This window comes from Lissotriton helveticus, chromosome 11 (assembly GCF_964261635.1).
Source record: "Lissotriton helveticus chromosome 11, aLisHel1.1, whole genome shotgun sequence".
In the NCBI taxonomy this organism is placed as follows: Eukaryota; Metazoa; Chordata; class Amphibia; order Caudata; family Salamandridae; genus Lissotriton; species Lissotriton helveticus.
The window spans coordinates 1,200,417,152-1,200,434,226 of record NC_136072.1 but is presented as its reverse complement, the minus strand read 5'-3'; positions in this window follow the sequence as shown (position 1 = coordinate 1,200,434,226).

The following is a 17,075-nucleotide window of genomic DNA, read 5'->3' as shown; positions in this document are numbered from 1 at the left end:
TTTTCTCTCTTCTGCGCTTCTTCCTCCCTCCCTTCATGTGCTGCTTTTCTTCTCTAACCCCTCCTCCCCCCAACTGATTCAAGATACGCACTGAGGCTTCATGACTAAAAATAACAAGTCTATAAAAATTATCCAGTGATGTCATCCAACTCACCAGCAAATCCCTCTCAAGTGTTAACTCTGAATCGGGAGTTACAGCACACTGTGTATGTCAAGATAATGCACACACTAGTGGCATAATTACTAATAGTACACACAATGCAGCGCAGCGAGGCAGGTTGCTCTGCTGTGTTGCGTGGATGGGAGAGAGCTGAGCAGCACCATATTTCTCGAAATATGGTGCTGTTCAACTCTCTCTATTCACCGGAGCACTGAGGGGCATAGTTATGAGCCCCTTGCACAGCTGGAGCATCACTTTTTGTGATGCTTCAGCGGTGCAAATTACAAAATCATATCTACGAGGTCACGCACATCCACTCTGTGTTGTTTTTCATGGCCTCATACATATGAAGTAAGGCAACGCAGCGCAAATGGCTTACTATATGCTCGGTAGGCGTCCCATGGGTGTTGCGGTGGGTGATCCAACGCAACACCCATGGACTTTGATTCTTCCCCACATTTACAAGCGCATGTAAACATGGGGAAGCGATAAAACCTTATGCGTCTGGAGGTAAAACATAACGAGGAAAAATAGCTTTATTTCTCCTAGTTTCACATGGAAGGTGGAATTGCTAAAAATAATAAAATAGGCAGTTCAAATAGAGACTTCTTTTTGGGCGAAAAAATCTGGTTTGATCACTTTGAAAATCTTTACAACCAGGCTGGGCCATTTCCTGAGTCCAATAATCTTGGATCTTTCCCTATGAGCTCTAATATAGAGAAATTTAGCATTAACGAAACTCTGTGTGCAATAAAATCAATTAAGGCAGGAAAGGCCCCGGGGCCAGATAAACTACCCGGTGATTTATTCACCCATAATATTGAAGTATGGTGGCCCTACATAAACTTCCTGTGTAACTCTATCCTGCTGGGAACCCCGATCCCAGAAACTTGGAAAGGGGCTGAAATAGTTACTATTTACAAAAAAGGGGATCGCTACAATCCGGGTAATTATAGACCAATAAGTTTAATTGATATTTTACAGAAAATCTTTGCCAGACATATTTTAAATAGACTTTTAAATTGGGTAGATGAATTTGAAATCCTCTCAAAATATCAAGCAGGATTCAGAATTAAAACAAGCACCGTGGATCAAGTGTATAGGTTCATGTGTATCTGTTGGAAATACATCCAGATAAAGAAGTGTAGTATATACGTGGCATTTGTGGACCTACGCTCAGCGTTCGATCTTGTTCCCCGTCACCTCTTATGGGAAACATTAAGGAAGATGGGGGTTCCAGACGACTTGTTGATTAACCTTATAAAGCTCCATACTGACAACTTTGCCAAAGTAAGATGGGGAAGAAATGGGGAACTTACCCAAGCCATACCGGTAAAAAGGGGGGTCAGGCAAGGGTGTGTGCTGGCTCCAACCCTGTTTTCTTTATTTGTTAATGATATTCCCCTCTATTTGGCACAATGCAATCATGATTCCCCCAAGTTGTGTAACGAGGCAGTGACAGCGTTGTTATTTGCCGATGACACCATTTTAATATCCCAAACACCAAAAGGCCTGCAAAATTTAATCAACAAATTTAATAGTTATTGTGAGCTAAAGGGGTTAGAAATTAATTCTTCTAAAACCAAGTATATGGCAATCAACCCTTCTAAAACTTTTAAGAAGAATCTGGCCCTGAACAACACCAAACTGGACTATGTGGACTTTTTTGATTACTTAGGTATTAGGCTGGATAGCAGATTATCTTGGATAAACCAACTAGAAAAGAGTAGGCGAACACTCAAGCAAAACTCCCTCCCAATTTTAAAAATCCATGGTGGGAGTAGCTCAAAAGCTATAACTCCTGCGATTGAGGTGTTTAAAGCCAAAGCACAATCTGCCGCCCTTTATGGGGCTGAGATCTGGGGGCCTTATACAAAGACAACATTTGACACCGATGAAAATGTTTTCTTTAGACGTCTATTAAGACTACCAGGAAGAACGCCCCTAGTACCAGTATACCTAGACATTAGCTTAAAACGCACTGGTCACTTAAGTTGGCTGAGGCCATTGCTCTATTGGGTAAGATTATGGTCCACCCCGGAACTCGATGATTACAAAGCAGGACTATTGGAAGTTAGGGAGTTAGACTCTTTTAATTCAATCAAGTGGTTGAGACATGTATCCCATTGGCTCACAAAAATAGGCCTTTCACACTTCTGGGAAACACCCGCGCTGTCAATTACTTCGTTAACCATTTGTAAAGAACAAGTAAAATCTGCTTATTGGAACTACGTGAACATTAATGTATATGAACGTGCTACTGGCTCACTAACGCATAAGTTTTTACAATTTAAGGACCATCCTACATTTGAATATTTTATGGATGAAATTGAGCCACCCCTGGCAAAAACTGTTTATCTCCTCTATAGATACGGGGCTTTACAGATTAATGCGAATACTTGCCGGTGGGGAGGAGCTAAACATGATCCAACTTGTAAACTGTGTGATTTAAATCAGAGAGAAGATGAGGCTCATATTCTCTTTTTTTGCCCTTCATACAGTTCACAACGTAAGAAATGGATCATACCACTTTGCAAAAACCTGGGCACACGCTCTTATATAGAGGCAGAGCGGTTACTTAGATCCTCAACTGCTAGATTGATAACATTTGGTGTGAGCAGGTACCTTCATGGTGTTTGTTTATTTAGGAAAAAAATTGGAATGATATTGTAAGAATATTAAACGTTTTTATTGCTGGCTTTTTAATTATTTATATTTGTATAAAAATTGTTTTTAATACCGGGTCATGTAATATTGCTGATTGTAGGTTCTATATTTTTATATGACTAAAGTATTTCCCTAAAACCAGAAACAAATTATAAATACGGATCGGGGTTTGCACTTATTTGTACTTTTGCATTTATGAATGTTTTTGCTAATTGGATAACAATTTTTAATTGTGTATATGTTTGCTTGTTTGTATTATATGTTTGTGTTGGCTTTATGACCAAGTGTCGAATAAAAGCTTTTACAACAACAACAGAATCGGGAGTTACAGCACACTGTGTATGTCAAGATAATGCACACACTAGTGGCTAATTACTAATAGTACACACAATGCAGCGCAGCGAGGCAGGTTGCTCTGCTGTGTTGCGTGGATGGGAGAGAGCTGAGCAGCACCATATTTCTCGAAATATGGTGCTGTTCAACTCTCTCTATTCACCGGAGCACTGAGGGGCATAGTTATGAGCCCCTTGCACAGCTGGAGCGTCACTTTTTGTGATGCTTCAGCGGTGCAAATTACAAAATCATATCTACGAGGTCACGCACATCCACTCTGTGTTGTTTTTCATGGCCTCATACATATGAAGTAAGGCAACGCAGCGCAAATGGCTTACTATATGCTCGGTAGGCGTCCCATGGGTGTTGCGGTGGGTGATCCAACGCAACACCCATGGACTTTGATTCTTCCCCACATTTACAAGCGCATGTAAACATGGGGAAGCGATAAAACCTTATGCGTCTGGAGGTAAAACATAACGAGGAAAAATAGCTTTATTCCTCCTAGTTTCACATGGAAGGTGGAAGGTGCCCCTTCCTGCACAAAAACAATCCTGCTGACAACATAGCACCCTTGCATCATGGTGCTATGGTGCCTGCGTTGGCGCTAGGCTGACGAAATGGTACCACTGCTGAGGAAACAACTGAAATGCGCTGTATGAGATAAATATGGTGCATTCCTTTGCTGGCGCCGTTTTGTTAGCCTGGTGCCAACCCAGGCAAACATGAATACTCTGCATTCCTGCCCTGAGTGCTGTCTAGCCCAACACAGGCACCCTTGTGTCATGGTGCAGGGGTACTTATGTTACTGGCAGGATTGTTTGTGTATAGAAAGGTGCACCGTCCTGCACAAGAACAATCCTTAGAGACCTATTCCTCTTTCTATGTCTGCTGCAGAACGCACTGAAGAGAAAAGAAGATATTTCTCCTGGTTGCATCAGGGCAGCGCCTCAAAAGTGACACAACGCTGAAGCAAAATCTTAGTAAATTTGGGCGACGATTTGCACCAGGTAAACCCTGGTGCAGATGTAACCAATAAATGGCCCACATTTCGAGTTACACCTGTTGACTGCGCTGGGACACTCAATTCTGAGTAGCTGTTCATGCGAGACAAAATTCCTTCATTCATTCATTCATTCAATCAACACACGCACAATCAGCAAGACGTAGCCTTCCAAGGGATGGGCAGATTGAACCCCGGCTGATACCACCTCTACCTCTGCAGTTTTACTCTTGAGTTCGAGTGAAGGCAGCAGGAAGGCTCAATGTTCAGTTAAAAGAGCTCTCTTCCCCAACCTGGCGCTGATTGCAGCTACAGAGGGGTCAAGCAGCAGCGGTTCCGGGTCATTCTAACCTTCCGGTTTGGCCTGTAATAAATATATATTAAGCCTCTGTGTCCAGGATCATGAATCCATCATCGGTGGGTGTTTGAGCGGTGCTGCTGCTTGCGCCTCCAGGCTCAGAGCTGCCCTCATCAGGAGTGTGCTCAGGCTTCCTCTCTGGACTGGTGCCTTGTATCCATCCCTCCCTAAGCCGCCTCTGATCTGCCCTCGGGCACCAATAATCCAATAATCCCCATACATTTCATGTGTTTCATCCGTGTGTGGGTGCGGTGCACCCGCAGGGACCTGGCAGCCGACAGCCCTTTATCCTGTTTCTGATTGCATCTGGACGTGTGGGCATCAGGCTAATGGGGGGCTGCACGAGGCCTCTCTCCCATGAGGGGGGCCTGCAGGGTGGCCTCTCTCCCGTGACGGGGCCTCTCTCCCATGACGAGGGCCTCTCTCCCATGACGGGGGCCTCTCTCCATTGTGGTGTTGGGCCTTAAGCCCACATGACGTCGCTAAATGACACAAACAGGGTAGTGAAGTGCAGTAACTGGCCATGAGCACGTGCACTCGGGCCCTTTTATTGAAGGGGCCACATCACTCGTGGCACCCGTGATGGATGGGCGTGGGGGTGCAGTGTGTCCAACCCTCTGGGGAGTGGCTGGCGTTACAACTTCCTGCGGGACACTAAAATGTGTCTCACAGAACATTACATTCCTCCCCAACTTTATTGAGGAACAAACAAAGTGCTAGTCCAACCTGTGTGTATAAAACAAACAATTAACTAGACACCACGGGGTTCATCAGTCTCTCGAGTCAGGTGACCTGACAACATCAGACATGAGCTGGTGACTTTGCTTGCAGCAGAACCTCCTTGGCGGGCACCCGTAGTTTAACTTGAGGGGCTCAGGACACGACCGCTGGCTCGGAGACGTCCGCTGCATGCCGTCGGTTCCCTGACGATGACATGTCTTGTGTGGCTTCCAATTTGCTGACGTTGGTGATGGTCCGCGGTGAATTCTAAACAGTTTCTTTTAATGGGTTGCATCGTGAACATGAATGGAGTCCCAAGTGAGAATTCACAGAGGTGTTGCTGGGCCGACTGCCCCTGTTGAACTGCTTGGCTGTGACCGGTAACCTGTCGGTGGGGCAATGTCTCTCCTCGCTCTCCCACCTGGGGAGGCCCGTTGTCAGAGTTGCTGCGGGACTGTAGGAGGGCTGTGCTGGGGGCAGCTTGTGTGCTGTCTGAGGGCAGCTGGAGGACCGCTGAGGAGCGGTTACTTAGTCGCATGCACAACTCTCACGGGTGGATGAGTTTTGGCCATGACTTGTAGGCCAGGTTCATAGGTGGCCTCTGGTTTCTTTTTTCGACTGGTGTGGCGACGGTGCAGGACTCCAGTCCACCGGTACTCTGGGATGGGAGTTGTTTCACACAGGTGCTGATGACTGGCGTGATGGCGGTTGCCAGCCATGTGGTGACACTGTCCGCTTCCAGGCCATCATCTGTAGCCAAGGGCATGGCCAATTCAGACCTCTCAAAGTGTGGTTTGAGGCGGTTCACATGCAGGACCCTTAAAGGGTCCCTTGGAGTCTGCAAGTCCACCATGTAGGTGACATAATTCTTATACTCCTTCACCTCAAACGACCCGGGCCACTTGTCAATTAGAGGGCAGGGCTCCAGTACGGCCATAACCCACACTTTCTGGACAGGCTGAAACTCAACCAGAGTGATATTCTAGTCATACCAGTTTTTCATTTCCTCCTAGCTTGCTTTTAGGTTTGCCTGAGCGAGTTTCCTGAAGCGTGCTGTCTGATTTCTGAAGGCCAGCATATAGCTAAATACTTCCGGGGGCTTAGTGGGAGCTTTCCCCCAGCCTTTCTTCACTAGACTAAGAGGTCCTCTCACTGGGTGCCCGAATAGCAGCTCAAAGGGCACCCCCCTTCTGTGGTACATCCCTGTAAGCAATGAGAAGGAATGCTAAGAGGACATCCCACTTACGACTTATGGAGTCTGACAGACCCCAATTATGTCCTGTAAGGTACAGTTGAACCTTTTACCCAACCTATTATGTTGGGAGTGGTAGGGATTGGTGAATTTGTAGTTCACCCCACACACCTATACGTGGCCTCCATGTGTTTGGACATGATGTTGATGCCGCAGTCAGGCACCACCTCCATGGGGAATCCCATGTGGGGAAAAATCCCCATCAGTGCCCGGCTCACAGCAGGTGCCGTCACTGTCCTCAGAGGGATAGCCTACAGGTACCTGGTGGCATGGTCCACCAAGACCAGGATGAACACATTGCCCATGGCAGACTTGAGGTCCAGAGGCTGCACTGAGTATTTACACCCCAATTCTATTAGGACTCAAAAGTCATCATTCTGCACTGATGCTGCTTATGTGACCCCGTGCCCCTCCTTGTGTTAAAAGGTCAGAGCAAACAATTGGGCAGTTTTGCATCCCCTGTAAAAGATCTGCCTGAGCCACCTTAGAATAACAGGCGTTGCATCAAACTGGGGATGTTTTCAGTGATCTGTCACCAGAATTGTTCCCTCGACATGAAGAGTCACAAGGTGAATTTGGCACTGTGCTAAAGGCCACCTTTTCATCACAAAATGCCTTATGCGCTAAAAAGCAAATCCCTGCTGACGCTTGCATTGCTATGTGTCACGGTGACTGCTCCAGTCCAAGTTTTTTTCCCATTCAAGTCTGGGACTTGTGGGCCTGTTTTATAATCAAATAGGGGCCGATTCACAGAACTAACTTAAGACAAAATCCTAAACTTACTACTTTTGGTATTCACAGAAGTTAGGATTTTGTCTTAAGTTTGTCTTAAGACAAACTTAAGACAGACTTAAGACAAACTTAAGACAAAATCCTAACTTAAGTCTGTCTTAAGACAAACTTAAGACAAAATCCTAACTTCTGTGAATACCAAAAGTAGTAAGTTTAGGATTTTGTCTTTAGTTAGTTCTTTGAATCGGGCCAATTGACAATACTACAAGACCCAGAATGTAAAGAAAAAGCCTGAGCTGGAGCATTACATCACACATGGACCTGGGAAGCTAGGTAGGGTTGTCTGAGGCCAGAGAAATCATAAGGTGCATGGCTCCCCCAAATCACTCTAGTCCTGCGTGGTTGATCAAACTAGGATACTGGAATTGTGAGGGTGCTAAACACAATATGGGTCACCGAGAGAGTGTGTGGCACTTTGAGATTCCCAGAGGGATCATAGAAACTCAAAATTCCCTCTTGCAACTTCTTGGTAGAAAACAACCTCAGGATACAATGAGAATGCATCGGCTGCCTCTGGGTGTCAGCCATTGGACCACGCTTACTAAGGCATGGTCCAATGGCTGACACCCAGGGGAGCATAACAGACACCCTGCAGCCCCCGCAGTGCAGGGGGGGGCAGTCTTCAATGCATACGGCCCCAACAACGCTAGGGTGCCTGGCTTCACCTTGGGGGTGCCCAGGAGTGGGCACTTCACAGGGAAAAGCCGGGAAGGGTTCCACAGCGGTATGCGTACAAGCACCTGAGATACCCCTGAGGGGGTCGATTCGGGCGCTATACAAGTACTACTACATTTACATTTACATAAAGGGGGTCCCCTTCAGCCTGCCGGCTTGGGAGAATGGGTGTTGCAATGGATATCCCCACCATTCCTTGCAGGTAGCCCCCCAGAGATTTTCTTATGCCACTGCTGACCACTTAGGCCAGTGAGGGACACTTCAACGGTGGGTCTGAGCGATGAAGGACTAAGAGCCATGCAGGAATGTAAAGGAGTCCTGTCCTCATGGCACACAGCCACCTATATGTCAGTCTATTAGTCAAGCTCACCACACTTGAACACACTTTAACTGCAATGTCCTCGCTGCTATCAAAATCCCATTAGAAACGCGCTCAACAGCCGAGAAGCGCACACAGGAAGGAGCTCTGGGAGTCTTTACCTAGAGCTGGTGCCAGGAGAGGCTCCTCTGGGGGGCTCCTGCTCTCAGGCCAGGGTTCCTGCAGCCTGCCTTCACACAGTAACAATGTTACCCGGGTTTAGTGCCGCACAGGCAGCTTCCAGTGCAGACAACAGGTCATGAGGGCTCCAGCAATCCCAACCCGGTCTGCCTGGACACTTTCACCGAGGAGGCGAGGGGGGTGTTGTGAGCAGCCTCATCCCACCAGGTCAAACCGACTGCTGAGGCTGCAGGGCCTCTTGTGCAGGAGCCTGGGCAGAATGCCAGCAGCTTCTAAGCTTTCTGTTCACGCAAAAGACAATAACTATATGATTACATTCCTCTTTATTTTGAGGTTTGTGAAAAGAAACTCTCAGATGCCCCTCAACTACCCTAATAGCCTCGTTTATGTCAAGTCACCTTGCAGCGCTGCCCTACACCCAAGTGTAAGGGCCGGAGTGCATCCTATTTATCCAATATGGTGCATTCCTATCCTTTCCCCAGCGCTCGTGCCTTTTCCGCAGCCTAACTCCAACATCGGCCCCCTTTGCATCATGGTGCACGGAAGTTTGTGTTGTTGGCAGAATGTTTTTTGTGCAGGAAGGGGCACCTTCCTGCACAAAAACAATACTGGGAGGCTTTTTTCCTCTTTCTGTGTGTGCTGCAGTATTCTGCACACATGGAAAGAGATAAAAACAAGGAGAAATAAAGTTATTTATCCTCGTTGCGCCTCCCCTGGGGAGGCGTAAGGTTTTTGAGGCTCAATATTTTGGCGCATCCCCAGGTTTATATGGTTTTGTAAACTCGGTGAAGCATCACAAACCCACAAACATCCAAACCCAGACGCCTGGAACAACACCTGGTGGCCCCCACCCTCAAAAGCCAGCCCACCCCCACGGACCACGCACGCACCTGGGAATCATCCTGGACTCAGAGCTCAAAATGGACCGCCAGTTCAACTACGTCTCATCCTCCTGCTTCCACACCCTCCGCCTCCTACGTAAGACATTCAAATGGATCCCCTCAAGCACAGAAAGACCGTCACTCATACCCTAGTCACCAGCAGGCTCGACTACGGCAACCCATTCCATGCCGGAATAAACAGAAACCTCACCTGCAAGCTACAAAACATCCAGAACGCCGCCGCAAGACTGGTCCTCAACCTGCCAAGACACCGCCACATCTCCCAGCACCTGTGCACACTCCACTGGCTCCCCGTCGAGGCGAGAATCACCTTTAAGATGCTAACCCACGCTCACAAGGCCCTCCACGGCACCGGACCAGCATACCTGAACAGCCGACTCAAATTCCAAGCACCCCAAAGGACCCTACGATCAACCCAGCTCTCCTACGCCGTGGTCCCCCGCACCAGAAATACCAGATCGGGAGGCCGCTTCTTCACCTTCCATGTGGCCAGTGCCTGGAATGTCCTTCCGCTCCACCTCAGACAGATAACATCGCTCCCCATCTTCGCAAGAAACCTCAAAACCTGGCTCTTCGACAGACTCTCTTCTAGATGGAGTGGAACCTGCGAAACCCCCCTCACACCCCAGAGACATAAGACCCTTACGGGTGAGTAGTAGCGCTTAACAAACACCTGATAAACCATGGGTGTGCATGGGAATACCAACTGCAACGCCCATGGAACTCCTCCCTGGTGCAGAGTGAGGCAATGTAGCGGAGTGAGCTGCCTTGCCGTACTCCATATGTATGAGATAGCTGAAAGCCACAAAAAGTGGCGTCGCTTGAGGTCATAAATATGATTTTGTGATTTGCACTGCCAGAGCTTCACAAAAAGTGATGCTCCGGCAGCGCAAGGGGCTCATAGATATGCCCCTACGTGGCCTGCTTCATCATAGAGGCCTCCCTTAGCACCAACAATAAGGTGCAAGGCGGCTTCATCTGGACGTCAATGCAAGGCCTGGTGTTAGTGGTGGGGCATTAAGGGTCAGGGCAGGTTAAAATTCCACCAGAACATGATCCATTTTATTCATTTGCCCCCGTCCTATAGAGGTTAAAAGCAAAGTCAAGGAGCAGGGTAGTAGGGAACTGACAGAGTTCCTTCCTCTCCACCTCAGTTGGTCAATATGTTTCAGCCCCATCCCTACACTATAGGTGTCACCAGGCCTTCTTCAGGACCTAATAAAGACCCTCCCTTTCTCAACTAAGTGCGCCCTACTTACAGTGATTAGGAAAAGGTTTAGTAACAAAAGCTTTCTGTAGTTGGTGGCAACCCTTGTTTGTACGCTAACCTGCAGGAGGAAGACATTAACCATGCAAATATTGATTTCATTATTGCACAATGGTCATTAAGTACCAACCACCATAAAGTGCACAAGTCACCATCACTTATAACGTCACAAAACTGCAAACCATGGCACATATTGTTACTTATATCTATCCTAGCCGCGTGATGTAAAGAAGCTGCTGGAATAAAGGAGGCAACTCCTATGCCTACTCCATACCGCGTAGAATACGGTACAATCTCTGTGAAAAAATATAGAGGTCACATGTCCCCACTTTCCATTTATCATCTTGTTAATGTGTAGGACAATGATTAAAGTCTAATTCCAAACATACTGTGTGGATTGCTGATTTATAAATCAATAATATCAATTATATTTGTGTGGATTAAAGATTTATATATGAACCTTTTGAAATAAGAGGGCTAGGTATGCCCTAGGGCTGTATATAGAGGCTCAGGTAACAGGACTGTTCAATATTGTTCAAACCCTCTGAAAAGTTACTTGACTCATTGGGGCATATTACCAAGGCTGGCGATAGGCAATTATCGCCGCTTTAGCAGCCTTTGTCGGCCGCTAAGTGGTGATAATTCTATCGCTCTATTAGCAAGCTGACGCTAACTGATGTTAGCGACAGCTTTTAGGCGATAGCGAGCAGTTTGGGGCCCGCTTTGCATGTCAGCGATGTTTATCGCTAATGACATGCAAAGTGGGCGTACTCAACCCGTTAGCGACTGAAAGCAGTCGCTAACGTCGCTATCGCCTATTAGCAAGGCAGACATAGCGTTGGAAATATTCCCGCTATCGCCAAAAACCAACGCCTGACCAGACCAGTTCTTAGCCATGTTATCCAATGGCAGATGGATAACATGGCTAAGAGCATTTCGTCGCTAATGCGTGAATATCGCTGTATTCTCAGTGATATTCACGCATTTCGCCGCTATCGCTGGATATTTTAGCACAATGGAGAAAAACGTTGCTAATGGCATGTTTTCTCCGCTAACATATCCAGCGATAGGCAGCGATTAAAAAATCGTCACTAAGCCTATTTACCGATAATTATCGCTACTTGTTGGTAATATGCCCCTGTGTTAGACCATTATTAGGTTATCAAAGGCAGAAAAGGCGATGGGCGGAATGCTTGTGTTTGGAAGTTGAAAAACGGCATTTCAGATTGTTTATGTACATGAAGGGAACCCTTCCTGAACATAAACAATCATTAGAGGTGATTTCCTCTTTCAAGGTCTGCTGCAGAATGCGGCACGCATAAAAACAGGAAACAAACAAAAAAACGCAGATAAATTAATTTCTCCTCGTTACGCCTCCACACGCCTCCCCAGGGGAGGCGTAGCATTCAGACGCATTTTTAAAATTACGATTTCTCATAAATCTGTAGATGTGTCTTGTTCCAAGGGTGTTGAGGGGGAACACCGAAAGCAACACCCATGGAACGCCCCTTTCACACAAAGTGCTGCCTGTGAAGGGGCCGTATTTACGAGGAGAGGAAAAGTCACGCAGGGTGGCGGTACCTGTCCTTGTAAATATGGAGAAGCGTATTGCGCTGCCGGTGCGTCACAAAAAGCGACGTACTGGCAAGGCAAGGGGCTTGTAAATCTGCTTCTCAATTTTTTAAATATAACTATTTTTTAAAACACTCCTGCCAAGGATGAACAGTGCATTTCGCCGGCAGGGTGCATTTTATCTCAGTATTTAGAATGTAGGGGTAATAAACCCTAATTATTAAATCCGGAGCAGGTCTCGCCTAGCTCAATGAATGTGTCTCGAAGTTGCATTAATTCTGATTTTCTGCTCCCTCGGCGCCGCTCGGGTCAGGTGGGTATTTTTATGCCTCGGAAGCAGCACTTATGCCGATCACAGAAACGAGACGAATACAAAACAGAGGGACAAGGGCCTGAACTCTGAGCCCATCACGGGCGGATGTCGCGCCTGTCGTGACAGACGGATCAGAGTTTGAACATGTCGTGACATACGGGGCAGAGGCCGCCTGGCCTCTGATCCTGCGCCGTGCATGCTAAAGATCACACGTCTGAGGTGTCCAAGGCTGCGCCGGGAGCCTCTCCTCATCTCTCAGAGACGCCAGACACAGCCGCTCTGTAAAGATGAATTATTCATCGGATCCATCGGCGGCATCAGCGCCGCTCCCCGGAGAGGAAATCCATCCCCCTCGGGGGTCTGGGGGTGAATAGATTCCGAGCGGCGCAGGCGCATTAACATTCAGGCCGCGAACTACCTGCATTTATTGAGAGTGTGTGTAGGAACGTGGACATGCGGGGGGTGGAGGCGAGCTGAGGGGGGGTCTCGGCTCAATATTCACTGCACCCCCCCCCCCCACCCCACGACCTGAGGTGAGGGGGGGGGGGCGCTAGGCGCAGAGGATGCTTCAAACATTCCTTCCATCATTTTGCAGTTTGTTGCAGAGCAGACCTTGTCCAGCACCCCTCCAAACCCCTCGTGTATCCTTTAATGCAAATATTATGAGGCGCAGGGTCGGATTGGGAAAGTAAATAGGCCCGGGTGCCAAAAAAGTGTCCCCGGTTAGCAAATTAGAAAGATAAATTAAAAAAATGGTCATGATTACAAATTGGGGCGGTTTAAAACTGGTAAAAACACTATTAGTGTTTTGCAAGTGGTGGAAGACTGTAAGGATTCGAGCTTCCTCTAGGCAATGTTTGTTGGAATATAAATCAACAGTAAAAAAAAAGGCAAGCGGGCCTAAAACAGGACCAGAAACAGACAAAAAAAAAACCCAATCTGACCTGTTAGACCTGAGTGATTGCCCGATGATCCAATCCGGCCCTGCTGAGGCGCAAGCTTCGCTGGTTGTCAGACTTTATTGCCCCCAGACCTAATTCCCCATAGGCCAGTCTGGCCCTGCTGAGGCGCAAGCTTCGCTGGTTGTCAGACTTTATTGCCCAAAGACCTAATTCCCCATAGGCCAGTCCGGTCCTGCCGAGGTGCAAGCTTTGCTGGGTGTCAGACCTTATTGCCCCCAACCTAATTCCCCATAGGCCAGTCCGGCCCTGCTGAGGCGCAAGCTTCGCTGGGTGTCAGACCTGATTATCCCCAGACCTAATTCCCCATAGGCCAATTCGGCCCTGCTGAGGTGCAAGCTTCGCTAAGTGTCAAACCTTATTGCTCCCAGACCTAATTCCCCATAGGCCAGTCCGGCCCTGCCGAGGCGCAAGCTTCGCTGGGTGTCAGACCTTATTGCCCCCAGACCTTATTCCCAATAGGCCAGTCTGGCCCTGCTGAGGTGCAAGCTTCGCTGGGTGTCACACCTTATTGCCCCCAGACCTAATTCCCCATAGGCCAGTCCAGCCCTGCTGAGGTGCAAGCTTCGCTAAGTGTCAAACCTTATTGCTCCCAGACCTTATTCCCAATAGGCCAGTCTGGCCCTGCTGAGGTGCAAGCTTCGCTGGGTGTCAGACCTTATTGCCCCCAGATCTAATTCCCCATAGGCCAGTCCGGCCCTGCTGAGGCGCAAGCTTCGCTGGGTGTCAGGCCTGTTTGACCCAGACCTAATTCCCCATAGGCCAGTCCGGCCCTGCCGAGGCGCAAGCTTCTCTGGGTGTCAGACCTTATTGCCCCCAACCTAATTCCCCATAGGCCAGTCCGGCCCTGCTGAGGCGCAAGCTTCGCTGGGTGTCAGACCTGATTATCCCCAGACCTAATTACCCATAGGCCAGTCCGGGCCTGCTGAGGCGCAAGCTTCGCTGGGTGTCAGACTTTATTGCCCCCAGATCTAATTCCCCATAGGCCAGTCCGGCCCTGCTGAGGCGCAAGCTTCGCTGGGTGTCAGGCCTGTTTGACCCAGAATTAATTCCCCATAGGCCAGTCCGGCCCTGCCGAGGCGCAAGCTTCTCTGGGTGTCAGACCTTATGGCCCCCAGACCTAATTCCCCATAGGCCAGTCCGGTCCTGCCGAGGTGCAAGCTTTGCTGGATGTCAGACCTTATTGCCCCCAACCTAATTCCCCATAGGCCAGTCCGGCCCTGCTGAGGCGCAAGCTTCGCTGGGTGTCAGACCTGATTATCCCCAGACCTAATTACCCATAGGCCAGTCCGGGCCTGCTGAGGCGCAAGCTTCGCTGTGTGTCAGACCTTATTGCCCCCAGACCTAATTACCCATAGGCCAGTCTGGCCCTGCTGAGGCACAAGCTTTGCTGGGTGTCAGACCTGATTATCCCCAGACCTAATTACCCATAGGCCAGTCCGGGCCTGCTGAGGCGCAAGCTTCGCTGTGTGTCAGACCTTATTGCCCCCAGACCTAATTCCCCATAGGCCAGTCCGGGCATTCTGAGGCGCAAGCTTCGCTGGGTGTCAGACCTTATTGCCCCCAGACCTAATTCCCCATAGGCCAGTCCGGCCCTGCTGAGGCGCAAGCTTCGCTGTGTGTCAGACCTTATTGCAGTCAGACCTAATTCCCGATAGGCCAGTCCGGGCCTTCTGAGGTGCAAGCTTCGCTGGGTGTCAGACCTTATTGCCCCCAGACCTAATTCCCCATAGGCCAGTCCGGCCCTGCTGAGGCGCAAGCTTCGCTGGGTGTCAGACCTTATTGCCCCCAGACCTAATTCCCCATAGGCCAGTCCGGCCCTGCTGAGGAGCAAGCTTCGCTGGGTGTCAGGCCTGTTTGACCCAGACCTAATTCCCCATAGGCCAGTCCGGCCCTGCTGAGGTGCAAGCTTCGCTGGGTGTCAGACTTTATTGCCCCCAGACCTAATTCCCCATAGGTCAGTCCGGCCCTGCTGAGCCGCAAGCTTTGCTGGGTGTCATACCTTATTGCCCCCAGACCTAATTCCCCATAAGCCTGTCCAGCCCTGCTGATGTGCAAACTTCACTGGGTGTCAGACTTTATTGCCCCCAGACCTAATTCCCCATAGGATATTCTGGTCCTGCTGAGGCGCAAGCTTCGTTGGGTGTCAGACTTTAGTGCCCCCAGACCTAATTCCCCATAGGCCAGTCCGGCCCTGCCGAGGTGCAAGCTTTGCTGGGTGTCAGACTTTATTGCCCCCAGACCTAATTCCCCATAGGCCATTCTGGTCCTGCTGAGGCGCAAGCTTCGCTGGGTGTCAGACTTTATTGCCCCCAGACCTAATTCCCCAAAGGCCAGTCCGGCCCTGCTGAGGTGCAAGCTTCGCTGGGTGTCACACCTTATTGCCCCCAGACCTAATTCCCCATAGGCCAGTCTGGCCCTGCTGAGCCGCAAGCTTTGCTGGGTGTCATACCTTCTTGCCCCCAGACCTAATTCCCCATAGGCCTGTCCAGATCTGCTGAGGTGCAAGCTTCGCTGGGTGTCAGACTTTATTGCCCCCAGACCTAATTCCCCATAGGCCATTCTGGTCCTGCTGAGGCGCAAGCTTCGCTGGGTGTCAGACTTTATTGCCCCCAGACCTAATTCCCCAAAGGCAAGACCGGCCCTGCTGAGGTGCAAGCTTCGCTGGGTGTCACACCTTATTGCCCCCAGACCTAATTCCCCATAGGCCAGTCCAGCCCGGCTGAGGTGCAAGCTTCGCTGGGTGTCAGATCTTATTGACACCAGACCTTATTCCCCATAGGCCAGTCCGGCCCTGCTGAGGTGCAAGCTTCGCTGGGTGTCAGACCTTATTGCCCCCAGAACTACTTCCCCATAGGCCAGTCCGGCCCTGCCGAGGTGCAAGCTTCGCTGGGTGTCAGACTTTATTGCCCCCAGACCTACTTCCAGATAGGCCTGTCCCGCCCTGCTGAGGCGCAAGCTTCGCTGGGTGTCAGGCCTGTTTGACCCAGACCTAATTCCCCATAGGCCAGTCCGGTCGTGCTTAGGCGCAAGCTTCGCCGGGTGTCAGACTTTATTGCCCCCAGACCTAATTCCCCATAGGCCAGTCTGGCCCTGCTGAGGTGCAAGCTTCGCTGGGTGTCAGACCTTATTGCCCCAGACCTAATTCCCCATAGGCCTGTCCAGATCTGCTGAGGTGCAAGCTTCGCTGGGTGTCAGACCTTATTGCCCCCAGACCTAATTCCCCATAGGCCTGTCCAGATCTGCTGAGGTGCAAGCTTCGCTGGGTGTCAGACCTTATTGCCCCCAGACTTAATTCCCCATAGGTCAGTCCGGCCCTGCTGAGGTGCAAGCTTCGCTGGGTGTCAGACCTTCTTGCCCCCAGACCTAATTCCCCATAGGCCAGTCCGGCCCTGCTGAGCCGCAAGCTTTGCTGGGTGTCATACCTTCTTGCCCCCAGACCTAATTCCCCATAGGCCTGTCCAGATCTGCTGAGGTGCAAGCTTCTCTGGGTGTCAGACTTTATTGCCCCCAGACCTAATTCCCCATAGGCCATTCTGGTCCTGTTGAGGCGCAAGCTTCGCTGGGTGTCAGACTTTATTGCCCTCAGACCGAATTCCCCGT